The following is a 12,850-nucleotide window of genomic DNA, read 5'->3' as shown; positions in this document are numbered from 1 at the left end:
TGCGGGGAGTGAGAGCTGTCCAATCACACTCACTGTCGCCCTGTTATTCTGCTTACAACCCTGCAGATTTTCAGAACGCCAAAGACATCTGCAACCGCCCCTACATTTATTCTTTCGATGTCACGTATTCCCTGTTTGCCCCCACTTCCTCCACACTTTAAAAATATAAAATAAAACAAAAAAACAAAAACAAAAACAAAAACAGAAAAAACCAACTCTGAGTGTGAACCGTAGCTGGGTGAGGCAAAGTCTTACTTAAGCAGGAATGGCTGAGAACATAGCAAACTGGGGGAAGAAGCCTCCAATGTTCAGAAGTGTGCTCTAGTCTGGGGAAAGGTTCTTTAGAAGGAACGTGAAAACAGACACAGATGGTTTCCGTGGAGAGTGAAAGGGGGCCCGGGTTTCTCGAGGAGCTAGCCCTGTCTCTGACTGATGATCCCAGTCTTACAGAACAGGAAAGAGGATAGAGTGAGGCAGACATTTTACACAGCTGCAAAGCTCCCCAAACTGATCACAATTTCTCCTGTGCTGTTCATCTAAAGAATTAGGATATACAGGAAAACAGACGAGCAAATCTCAACCATGAGCCCATATAAATATAAAGACTAAAATTCCCTTGGTATTTGTGATTATCTGTAATCCTACAGAATCAAGACCATCTCTTTTTCAGAATAACATGGAAGAAAAGAAAGTGGGAGTAACTCAGGGCTGTATTCCTTGTTTACACCTATCTATTTTGAACATCTTAGCTTCAATCCCCTGAAATTACAGCACCAGTATAATTTTAATTATTTTTCCCAAGATCCTATTATCCATTATCTTCTACACAAACGGCTAGATTCCCTGTCAATTAGAATTTGTTGTTTTAAAAGTAAAATTTAGCTTAAAATGTGTGTAATTTTTTAGACTTTGTTTTATGCTTAGGTTTTCTGTTTATATTTTCATGTCTCAATTTTCTAACTATATTTTATGCATTTAGGGTAATAGAACAAAAATGGGCTAAATCATTGCCATACATATTTTTTATAATGCATTTTTTAAATATATGAATCAGGAGGAAAATGATCAAATATGAGATATTGTAATTAATGCATACACTTAATGATATAATGAGAGTTTAAATATTTTGGTCATACAAATTGACTGTTTGCAAGGTTCATAAAGAATTGACTTTATATGTTGGTGGCTTAGAACATGCCTTCATAGGTGTGAATCCCATGGGCAATTGCATTTCATTTTTTGTGAAATTTTGATGTAAAGAAATCCTAATTGATCTGATCAGTCATAAGATGCATTTTTCAAACAATTTCACTAGTGTGGCTTTTGATGAGGTATCCCACTTTTGACAACAAGTAGATTTGCTGGAGGTAAAAAGTTACCTGCAGAAGAATGAGCAAAGAATTCCAAATCAGAGACAGTGTTAGTGTGAGGCTCATATTTTTCAATGACACTGATGTTTAATTTAGGGTTTTTCTAAACTCAATTATATATTTAAAAAATATGCACCTCTGGTGCATGTTTCTATCTTTCTTGGCCAAAATAATGTCAGGATCAGAGGGATAACTTGTTTTCATCTAACACTTTTATCATTTGAGAATTAAATTTTTAAAAAGAGAACATCTTTGACTCTTCAAAGTCGTAAATCAACTATGAAGAAAATTATTTGAGTAATGAACTTGTCCAGAGGAAACAGAACTTGAAAACTCACATGCACACTTTCACCGCGTATGATTTGCTAAGTGAGCCACTGACTACACAGATCATCTTCAATGTTTGTTATCTTTGAGTAACCTAAATCCAAGTGAAATCTCCAGATTTTTTTTTCTTTTTTATATAATGACTGCACACATAATGGACCAAGAACTTTATATGGCGGGTATTTTCAAGGTAAATTTAAAAAAACATGTATGTTCCAATAATGATGATTTATTCCAAATACATTTCATATCATCATTTTTTTTGTCTTAACTCAATCATTATGCCAGTATTTTAATGCTTTTTTTTTAAACCAATCACTTGCTTACCAGTTAGTCGAGAGACTATGCAGGTGCATGATAACTTTTTTTGGATTCCTTAAGATGAAATGGTAGAAACAGCCAACTCACATAATTTGTATAGAGGATTAATCTCGCAGCTATATTAATTTTAATAAAAATTAAATGTTTTCAATTAGTTTAGATTGGCTAGTAAGGAGAAAACACAAAGACAAAACTGAGGCAGTAAAGCCTTACAATGCCTCCACTGATTCCTCCACTGGCCCTTCCTCTGCACATGGTCAATTAGAATTGAAAATCCTGTGCTGATTTCATTCGCTGGAATTTTTAAGCAGGTCAGGAAGAAAGATGTTATTGAAAGGAAAAGTCTCATCTAAATAAGAAAGGAGCACGTGGCCATCTGGTCTTAGCTATACATATAAAAAGTTATTTCAGCTGAACTGCAGGCTTGATGTTTAAAAAGATGTGCCAAAACTCAACCCAAAATCTGTTTACGGTAAAATATCCCAAATGTTTCTTTTTCAACCTCCAAATATGCAATACACAGTTCATTTCCTATCTGTGATTCATGAGCCCATCTGACCCCAGTGCCTCACTGAGCTTGACTGAGTTTCAGGCAGGGGAACATTCAATCACTCTTAGAACACTACTCCTTAATGGGATATCAACAGGACCGTGGGTCTTTTGAAAATTGTGAAAATAACTCGGATAGTTTTCACTCAAATTAATTTTGAGTTCTGTCTGCATGTAGGCTTGGAAGAATAAAATCTGAGGCGTCAAGCAACCAAACCAATTCTCCTTCTTTTCTCATTGTGACTTGAGGTTCCTGTGCATTCTCTGTGCAGTGCTAGGGCATCTACTAAAAATAATTTCAGGTCTCAAGCGTAAAGGCAAATTTAAAAAAAAAACAAAACCCAATCTATCCTTTCATGAAGAGAAATTAGGAGTGTCAGCCGACTTTCAGAAGTCATCTTCCTAATGTCAAGAAACAAAGTTTTTCTAAAAAATAGCGTTTTATACTGTTTGCCACATTAGAGTCATATCTTCTGAAATGATTGAAATATGTTTTGATATGAGGCATTTGCAGTAATTACATCATCAATACATCAATTTAGCCATGATCTGAGTATGTCCCCCTGCTAGCAGAGACATAGCTATGTGGACCTCCCCATCTAAATTACATTGTGTTAAAATATGTTAATATTCTAACTCAAGATCATTTAAAAAAAAAAAAAACTTTGGTTATAGTAAAATACCAACACTTATTTTTCGTCATAAAACTACATTCAAATATCTCTTATACCATCTATACACATGTGCAAGGACACATGATTATTCTATCAACTAAGCAAGCAACAGTATAGGTTTTCACTACAGTCTTCAGATAAATAATTGAATTAAGGATATTCTAATCTAGGAAACAACAATCTTGACATACCTCTGACATAAGATATCATTGGTTGTTTTTGTATATTTACTGTTTGTTCTGCCATTTCAAATAAATCATTACTATTGTGTAAGAAGAATAAACTGTACCATAGTAAATTGTTCTTTCTCCTTTATGCCCTGAAAAACCATTTGTTCTTGAATTGGCGCTACGTAGTTCAACTATTTCAATCAAGTCCATTATCTTCTGTTCTTTGAAAGATGCCGTTTTAGTAACCTGTATCCCCAGTGGGCAATGTCATGTTTTGTTTTTAGAAAGTAGGTGAAATTTAAATCCAACAACTACTTGTCCATTTTTTTATGTTTGACAAAACAATTGTATAATTCATCCTCAGGCAAAAACTCCAGTATAGGCTGGAAGAACTATTTATGTAAAAATTATGGAGTCAAGCCCAAAAATTTCTCAAAAAAGTTATTTATGAGTTCGCACTGGAGTCTTACCCCACAGAATGTCACCTAACTTGTGTAGCTTGTTTTTTCTAAGCACAAAATGTGTCTGTTCTTTGAGCTATATGCTTTTCTCAACAAAAGTAACACAGAAGGCAAAAAACAGAACAAAATACTTTTTCTCGTTTTAAAACAATCATACAATAAATGCCTCAGTAAAATTAATCTCATTATATTGTATGCTGGTGTATAAATCGTGCTGTTCATATATGTATGTGTTGCAAATCCTTTCAGAATTAATCCTTTTCTAAGTATGCAAGAAAGAAGTATTCAGAGCAAATTGCAAAATTCAAAAAAAATAATGTATCAGATACTTGGTATATAAGAACTGGTAAGTATACCTGGCCGTTCTATATTAATGAAGAGTAAATTACAAATCCAAACTTAGTAATTAAGAGACATTATGTATGCACGGTTGCTCTATCTTTATGTCTCAGATATGGCAATCTGTTTCCATAAAATTATTAAACTTTGTTCTATTTGAGTTAAGGAAAATAAAACAGTACACTTAAATACACACATTATTAAAAATCTGGACAACTTGTTTGGTGGACAACTGTTTAGTGTAACACCCACAAAATGAACTTGAAAATAAATACAAACACTGCACCAGCCCATAAAATTTTAACCCAATTATCCTCTAACCCAGAGCACATGAAACGAGCATTACTTTTAAGTCATTTGTATATATTCTTTCTTTAACCAGTAAGTTAAGAGTGAAATGATTTAATGTTTGCAAAAATGTAAATGCCAAATAAGAATCACCAAGTCATAACCCCTTTCAGTACTATAGCATTTTTATCCACGTGATTGCAAAATGTTCGCCGTTTTACATCCTATTCATAGCATAGAAATTCAGCCACCTCTAAAATGTTCTACCAGCATCTTAGTAAGGCTTCCTAGAACCAGAAACTCTGCCTGACTACAGATACCTTGATAAACATGTCCATTCTGCCCCATAAACACATCTTCAAGAGAGAGATAGCTACAAATAAAATAGTCCTTTCCTGTGGGTGTTGGTTAATCCCACAAACATGTGAACTTCCTATGGGCACACACCCAGCAGACGTTGGAGATTAGGTGATTGCAAATGTTGCCCACAAAGGCAAAATTTTATATGTGATGACATCACCACTAAACCAGGGTTTCTCTGTGATATAATGATATAATTGCCCGACTGAATGTGTCTGTTGTGTGTGTGTGTGTGTGTGTGTGTGTGTGTGAGAGAGAGAGAGAGAGAGAGAGAGAGAGCGAGACGGTTAAAGAACAGCATCATCAGAAACGCTATAACCTTCTGCAAGCTTTGCAAGAATCTTTCCACAGACCTTTGACTTTTTCTAGATTTCACACAGCTTAAGCTCATTCAAAAATGCATTTCCCGCACGAGTAAATTGTGTTTTGTTTCGTTAGCACACTGTTCATCCTAAAATATCCCCTGATGGGTCTGTCGAGATGAGATTTCTATACCCAATGAGGCATGTGTAGCTGTATGATATGATGCAGGAGTTGCAGGGTCCCTTGAGCCCTGCATTTGAACGGAGAAGATGTCTTGGTTTTAAAGGTAATGAAAGGGTTAAAAATTGAGGCTGTCTGGGGTAAAAGAAAGGGGATATTGTTGTCTTTAATCTTTCCGCAGTATGTGTAAGACTTCCATCCCGGATCTGCACATAGCAGTGGAATAGGCTCGGCATGCATTGCGTGCAAGCTCCTTGATTGTAGAGGGGGGAGAAAAACCTGGCTGGAGTCCAGACAGGCTGGAGCTCTGTTGATCATTATGTCTAGCCTTCAGGTGTCTCAGCACACAGTGGGCGGCGGTGGGGGAGGTGTAGATAACATGAGAGCAGACAAAGAAAAAAAAAATGGTGTATTTTAAAAAGATTATGCGAAAATTTGTGTCCAAGTCCTCTTTAAAAAATGAATCCTACCGTCTTGGACTTTTATAATTAGAACACAAGCCCTGCTCTGGCAGATCTCTTTAAGCCATAATTAGTTATGTCTGGAGCCTTTGAATAATTCCTTTCAATAATTGATGGAGTTGATGCTCTCTTTTAAAAATAAGGAGGGCAATGTTTTCTTACAAACTCTTTCTGTTGGAGGCTTTGTCGTTCAAAATCTTCATCAGTCACAATCACATCGATTTGATTTGCCTTTTAATTTCTTATGAGACTTAGCCTATAACTTTTTAAGAATCTGGATGATTCTAGAAGTAAAGGCATAATGCATTGCTAGGTTAGCCTAGCTCAATGTAAAAAGAAAGCAATAATACAGGATCATTCTTCACCCATTTGTTTCCAATTATTTTATAAATTAAAAAAAAAAAAACTGGCTTGTATGTCGCTTCTGTTTGAAACTCCATCAAAAAACCTTACCAAGCATGTAAGTTAGATGCTCAGTGTATCTTTTGCCTTCTAGTAAGAAGAAATCCCAAATTCTTTTATTCTTCAAGCATTCTATAAAGAAGCTTCCGCATGCTTCCTCCCCACCCCCACATCCTCACTCCACCCTATTAGGAATTAAAAAAAAAAAAATCTTTATACATGGAAGGCTGGATCCTGATACAGAAAGCTGTCTTTTCCTTCTATCTTTACACTGACCACTTTATAACCAGTCACCTTTCACTTCTGCTGGGACTTTATTTCACATTTTGTGGACGAAAACACCGAAACCAGCTCCGTTTCTATCATTATGACAAAATGAAAAGTGGTGTTTTAAAAAATAAATAAAAAGAAAGCTCTGGCTTGAAGCCATTGTTCAGAATTTAAGAGCTATTTGCCCCCAAGTGTCTTAGCAGTCTTTCATAGCTAATTATAATAACTGTCAGATGTCTGGAAAGTCTATGGTACCCTTGTCAGTGGAGTCAGCAAAGTTTGTCTTTTATTTTTCTTGGGGACAGATCAGATCTGATTAGCCATAAAGAACGAGAAGAAGTGAACTAAGTACCTATGAGTGTGCCTTCATTTTTTTCTTATGAACAAAGCAGCCTACAGGAGCAGGGTTCCAGGGTGCAGCCCTCCCGCAGCTACTCTTTGGAATGCCTGACTTTTATTTTTAATTCTTTAACATAACAAAGCATGCAACAATTGTCCCCGAACCATCTTCCTGCCTGCCGAAGACCTTTTCCTACACATTTAAAAGAAGTGCCCTAAAAAAAAAAAAAAAAATCTCCAAATCGTTGATGCTTATGACATAAAACTATTTTCATCGGCACACTTGACGGAAAGAAATGTATACTCACAATTTCAAAACGGTTATTTGTGCTAGTTCCTCGTCCCCGGAGGCAGAGCAGAGGCTTTTGCCAGGCTGTCCCTGACGCAGGTGCAGAATCCCCCGTTTTCCTGAAGGAGGGAGGTGGGAAAGGGCTTCATAAAGTCACGCGGAACTCAGCCACTTGTGCTCAGGCATCCCTTGCTCCTGTGAAAGCTGTACTATCTGCAGTTCTGAATTGAACTAAATTACAGCCCATGTGAAAGACAGGGGTAGCGAGTCATGTGGGAGATACACAGCCATCCGATTGGCCGCCGGGACAGAGCTCAGGCATTCTGCCTTTTCCACCATTGGTGAATAGTTAAAACTGAAAGCATCGAGAGCCTCCTCTTGAGCTTATTTGTCCTTTATGTGTGGAAGAATGACTGTAGGATTTTACAGTGACAGAATTAGTTAAGAAAGGGACTGAAGTCATCCTTCACGAAGACCAGTGGGAGGAGATTGGAAGCTCGGCTTTTTCAAGATTTTTTTTTTTTTTTTTCCTTTTGATCCCCCTGCCCTGCAGTTTTGTCTGTGATTTGCCTGGTTTGCCTGTCAGAAAAACGTGTTTGTTTATTTGTTTGTTTTCCCGGGTAACTTTGGAGGTGACAGAAAGTAAATTATCATCTCATTCCTTTGTGGGACTCAATCATGTTTTGAAGCATAAAATCGTTTTTTGTTTTGTTTTGTTTTGTTTTCCAGTGATGAATTCACAGATTTTATTTTGGAAAAAGAAGGTTTATTGCAGTTCTCAACTAGCAGGCTAAATTAGTCAATCGTGACACAGAAATAGAATTAACTTTTTTTGAGTAGCTATTCGGTTTTGGAGAAGGGGAGCGAATAACGCTGGAAAACATGAAAAGGCAACAATGTCAAGGAAATCAAAGAAAGGGCTTCAGCTAAGCAGGGATGAAGAGGAAGTATAATTTTTTCAAAGTCCTTTTTTAATTTGCCTCTTCTGGTAAATGCAAAAATTTCATAAAACTGGCAGCCAGAAGTTATCGTTCAGCTATTTCAGGATGATTTCATTCACCTGGTTCCTAAAAATCTCCGGTGAATACGTATGATTTAGATGTACATGTTATCTTAGAGATCATCAAATCCCATGTTTCCAGCATTGGAGATGAGGAAGGTGGACTCTGGCAAATAAGAACTCTGTTCATTTATACTGATCCACAGAGTTATGAAAAATAAATGAAGGGACTTCTAAGTGAGTAGTAGTTTGCTCTTTCTTGTTGTGTACCTGCTAACACCTCGTCAGTCTTTTTAATTTAATCGTTGTAACAACCCATAGAGTCCACTGTACTACTTTCATTTCTTGTGGGCAAAACAGATCATTTACTACCGTGGTTTTAACCCACACATGGCTGAGTGCATGTCCATTTTTTCAAGCAGATATGTTGTCTTCTAAAATAATACTGGTTATCACTAATACAGGTACCTTCTTATGGTGTATGCCAAGTAATGTGCACTTCACATTGTCTTGTTTAATCTTTGCAACTACTAATAAATTAGTTATTGTTATCCCTGTTTTGTAGATGAGAAAATGGTGCTGATACTACCCAGTATCATGGTACCCATGATGGATACATGGTAGCCATGGTAGCCATGGAGTTGGTAGTTGATGGTACTTGATTCAAACCAACTCTCACCCATTTTACACACCATATTCATTCTCATCATGGTGCTGAATAAGGTTTTTCTTTCTTTCTTTTTTCCGGTACAATAGATTTGAATATTTCAGCATAAATAGAGAATATCCACTTCAGTCATGTCAGTGTGTTTGGTTCAGACCCAGACCATAGCATGAAAAGTGACCCACATGTGACTATAAACAGGCTTTAGAGTAACATATTTTTCTCTGGGCCCCACAAGAGCCCTTGCACAGAATCTTGAAACAATAGAAGTTTCCATATTTGTTGAAGGAATGTGCTTTTCCCAGAACATTAGTCTGGGGCTTAAGGAGCCCTATGACTGGTTCAGAGCTCGAAGCCCATAGAATAATAGGATCAGACACGTCATGGATCCTTTCCAAAATGGCATCAAAAATTCCATTTCTGTAAGGGGAATATCAAGAGTCCCCACGGAGTTTCTTGGATGTGTCCCTCCTGCAGCCTAAATCATACAAATTAAGGGGAACTCCCATTCACTCCTCCTACCTCTGTGTGGTCTTTTTGTAGACTAGAGGTAATTTCTGAAGGAAATATGAATGCATCTTCATCACTGATCCAATCTAAAGTACACACTGCTATCTCTTAGAGTATGCTGTAGCTAGGATAGGTTAAACAGATCCAAAGTAGAATTAGAAGATACTTTTTAGTCCTCTCATTTTCTGAATATTTCTCCTTCATTGAGGGGTGCTTAGTTTCCCCTAAATTGTCATCACCCCATTCTGTCCAGAATTTTTCCACTTCTGCCTTCTCATACAATACCCACGTGATGGTATTATGTTATCCTATTTTCATTAAATTTCTGTACTAGAGTGTAAATATTTCAAGGGCTGAATTGTGTTTCACTATTTTAATCCCTCATAGTGCCTTTCATAAGAAGAGATGAGATTAATTTTTGCTGAATTTTTTTCCCGTCTTGCAGAGATCTCTTCACTAGTAGCCAACAGATCACAAAAAATCTGGTAGATAATACCAGCATATTAGAAAGAATATTTTAAAATAGAGTCCAAACAAATGAATCAGACACTGGAGGACAAGTGGGGAAATTACTGCGAGACCACAGATTCTCCTCAATATTGGTGTAAATTAATCATATAGGACACTTACACTGACCGAACTCATGGTCATAGGATTGGCACATATTTACATAACTCCTCCCTGTTGTCACCTACCAACTTTTTCTTCAGTTCTTCTCATTCACTGGATACCAGGCATCTGGGTCTCAGATTTCCCCTTCATCTCTAGTTCTGCCATCATCCTGCTTTAGGTCAATGCTCACAAGGGCAATCCACTCAACACTTTACTGGTATCAGTTCTGATGATGTGGCCACCTCCAGTCCTACCACAATCACTTGCACCCAAAATGTACGTGGGAAAAGATTACTGTTAATATTGTAAAGTCAGGTCACCTACTCGCCATCTACCATTTTCAACCTTTCCACCACTATTATTATTACACTTCTTTTTCAACCTTTTTGATACTTCAATTCTTTGGCTCCTTATCTATCATCCTCTTTCATGTTCCATTCTCTTTCCTTTCAAACTTCCTGCCCTATTAGAGCCCATATTTCAGGATGTCATACAGTATTTAGTCAAGATATGTACCTTTTTTGTCCTGTTTTCTTTCTGATGTCCCATCAGTCCCACCAGGCAAAACCCAATTTTGGATTCATCCAACTGATAATCTCCTCGAGGCTATTCTGGGCTTCTAAAAGTGGCTAGATAAACATTCAATCTGTCTATAAAAGGTGTTACTATAAGCTCATAGTCTCCAAATTTGACTAGTTCCTCAGTGGTGTATAAAACTGTTTGCCCGGGGCGCCTGGGTGGCTCAGTGGGTTAAAGCCTCTGCCTTCAGCTCAGGTCATGGTCCCGGGGTCCTGGGATCGAGCCCCGCATCGGGCTCTCTGCTTGGCGGGGAGCCTCCTTCCTCCTCTCTCTCTGCCTGCCTCTCTGCCTAGTTGTGATTTCTCTCTGTCAAAGAAATAAAAATTAAAAAAAAAAGGTAAAACTGTTTGCCCACTTAGTTTTTTCTCATTTTTCACATTATCCAATTTTTTTCCTCTCTATTGTTCTTTCTAGATTGCATCGCCTTCCCATTCTCAGCGGCGAACCAACAAACTTGCCAAAATGTAAATTCATCTTTTTCTAATTCCTTCCCATTACAATGGAAAAGTTTTTCAACCTTTCTAAGGTAAATCAATTACAGAGTGCATAGATGAAACTTTTGCCTTTTCAGAAATTTCTTCTCAGATGTTTCTTTCTCAAATTGTCAGCAGCTCCTTGCCTACAAAGTCTTTTTATTAGCATTTTAAGAAGCTCAAGTTTCTTCAATATTTAAAAATTCCTGCCTTTTATAATTTCTTGACATTCGCTATTTCTACTTTCCTTCCCCTCATTTCTATACCTGTTATAATCTGGCTTGTGTCCTTGCCATCTTTTTTTAATTAATTTATTTATTTTAGCAAGACCACCAAATGCCTTTGTGTTGCTTAATCTCATGAACAATTTTCAGTCCTTTTAATACTTGTGTTCTCTAAAATATTTAGGCATTTGATCACTTTCTCATTCTTGGAATGTTCTTTCCTTTTGGCTTGATTTATTCCTGGTTTTCTTTCTCTTTCTTATGCCTCTCATTCTCTTTTATAAAAACTGGTTTTTCTCTTCTTGTTTCTAATATATTTGTATTTTTCAGATTCCTTCTCAGACCCTATTCTCTTCTCACTCAACAGAATTTAAGTCACCTTTTTTGAGTTCAATGACAACTTAACACAGATGATTTCTCTCTGAAACCCTAGCCTTTTTCCTAAGGACCAGAACTGTAGATCCCACTGTACCTTTCCCATTGGATGTCTCACTGACACCTCAACCCAATACATACAACACTAAAGTCATCATCTCTTCCTCCAATCTGTGCATCTTTCATTGTTGCCTGTCTCACTGAAGAGTACACCAGGGACCAAAGACAGAACACTTGGACCTGATATTTAAATCTTCCTTTCCTTTACTGGGCTTTCTTAAATCTTTTTTTTTTTTTTAAGATTTTATTTATTTATTTGACAGAGAGAGAGATCACAAGTAGGCAGAGAGGCAGGCAGAGAGAGAGGAGGAAGCAGTCTCCCTGCAGAGCAGAGAGCCCGATGCGGGGCTCGATCCCAGGACCCTGAGATCATGACCTGAGCCGAAGGGAGCGGCTTAATTCACTGAGCCACCCAGGCGTGGGCTTTCATACCCAATTAATTTTATGCCCATAGAGATCATGAATCTGTCCATTTCACTCCATCTCATTCCTGGTGTATAGGCTTCAGTGTGCACGATAGTTCAAGTTAGGGGTCTCCTTCATCTCCAATCTTGCTGACCCCTACTCTACCACCTTCACTACTGCAATGATCCTCTCTCAAACCTGCAGCCAAAGGGGTCTTCTAAAGGGAAGGTGATTCTTTCACTCCTCTGCTTAAAACCCTTGAGTGACCTCTATTGTCCAGAAGGCAAAACCTAAAAGGCGCTTAAGTTCCTGCTTTTACAATCTCATGTCTTATCTAGAAAAATGCATGGAAATGTTTATTCTATTTCATAATTTATAAATGGTATTATATATTACATGGAATTAAGCCTCTTAAACTTGGCCTCCCAAGTCCTTGAAATCTTCAAGTAAAATTGATGTAATCAGCAAAGTACCACATTTATTTAGTGATTTGGAGCATTCCCGGGGGAAACTAACATTCCAGTCCTAAATTATAAAGACAGAGTGGATTCAATACCTTTCCTCTTAGAGGAGATTCAAAGCCCACTCACACACTCAGAAGGACTTGGTTTCCTTTCCTCTGGCCTAAAATCTATCTTGAAACTCCAGCAGAGTTTTAGTAAGTCTTAAGTACTATCACACATCTCTCTCCTCTTCTGGGGGTCTGTAAAAGCAAGGGCTTCCTAAACATAAAAGAACTAATAGCAATTATGAGTTGGGCAAGTCACATGCTTTGTAATTTTCTTGAATCCTCCTCTTTTTTTTTCGCATGCTGCTCATTCTCCAGCTTTCTCTAAATCAGCTAG

General features: G+C 37.4%; 1 long non-coding RNA gene across 1 annotated transcript in view; it reads right to left on the bottom strand.

Annotated features, from left to right (window-relative positions):
* Positions 1-7,276, bottom strand: part of LOC123928423 — a 63,455-nt gene extending 56,179 nt beyond the window's left edge. The window contains exon 1 of the long non-coding RNA XR_006815696.1: positions 7,123-7,276. This is a non-coding gene — a long non-coding RNA (uncharacterized LOC123928423). The remainder of the gene's footprint in view (positions 1-7,122) is intronic.
* Positions 7,277-12,850: the final 5,574 nt, after the last annotated feature.

Source organism: Meles meles, chromosome 17 (genome assembly GCF_922984935.1).
Source record: "Meles meles chromosome 17, mMelMel3.1 paternal haplotype, whole genome shotgun sequence".
Taxonomy (NCBI): Eukaryota; Metazoa; Chordata; class Mammalia; order Carnivora; family Mustelidae; genus Meles; species Meles meles.
The sequence above is the reverse complement of the archived record's forward strand: the minus strand, read 5'-3'. Positions and strand labels throughout refer to the sequence as shown.